Below are 563 nucleotides of genomic sequence, written 5' to 3' on the forward strand. Positions count from 1 at the left end.
GAGAGAGAGAGAGAGAGAGAGAGAGAGAGAGAGAGAGAGAGAGAGAGCGAGAGAGAGAGAGAGAGAGAGCGAGAGAGAGAGAGAAAGAGCGCATTGTATTATTGGGAAGCCTAGTTCTAACAGAAATTATTATATAAAGATGTCATTAAGCTCTTACTCTATGTGATAACTATATTTACGTTATACAGCGAAAACATAGAAGGACTGTGTTTACATTGTTTTAATTTCTTTCACAGGTAGGATTTCTTATATTTAAATATATATTCCAGTTCCTCGGATTCACATTGTTCTGAATTACACACACACACACGTATATATATATATAAATATACATATATATTACAAGGAGAGGGGTGACAGTGATTTCGAAGTTTCAGCCTGTTATCCTAAACGTCAAAGAGTCCAACGAAGGTTAATAGGCCGAAACTTCGGAGTCACTGTCATCTACCTTCTTGTAAAATTATAACACATATGTACTCTACATATAGTTTATTCTTTTATTTATACAAATCTATCTATCTTACATACATACATGCATACATATATATATATATATATATATA

At 33.0% G+C, this 563-nt stretch overlaps 1 protein-coding gene across 1 annotated transcript in view; it reads right to left on the reverse strand.

Annotated features, from left to right (window-relative positions):
* The window catches only part of LOC106872700 (arrestin domain-containing protein 4), a 173149-nt gene that overhangs the window by 14026 nt on the left and 158560 nt on the right, over positions 1–563 (reverse strand). The gene's annotated exons all lie outside the window — the stretch shown is intronic.

This window comes from Octopus bimaculoides, chromosome 19 (genome assembly GCF_001194135.2).
Source record: "Octopus bimaculoides isolate UCB-OBI-ISO-001 chromosome 19, ASM119413v2, whole genome shotgun sequence".
Taxonomy (NCBI): Eukaryota; Metazoa; Mollusca; class Cephalopoda; order Octopoda; family Octopodidae; genus Octopus; species Octopus bimaculoides.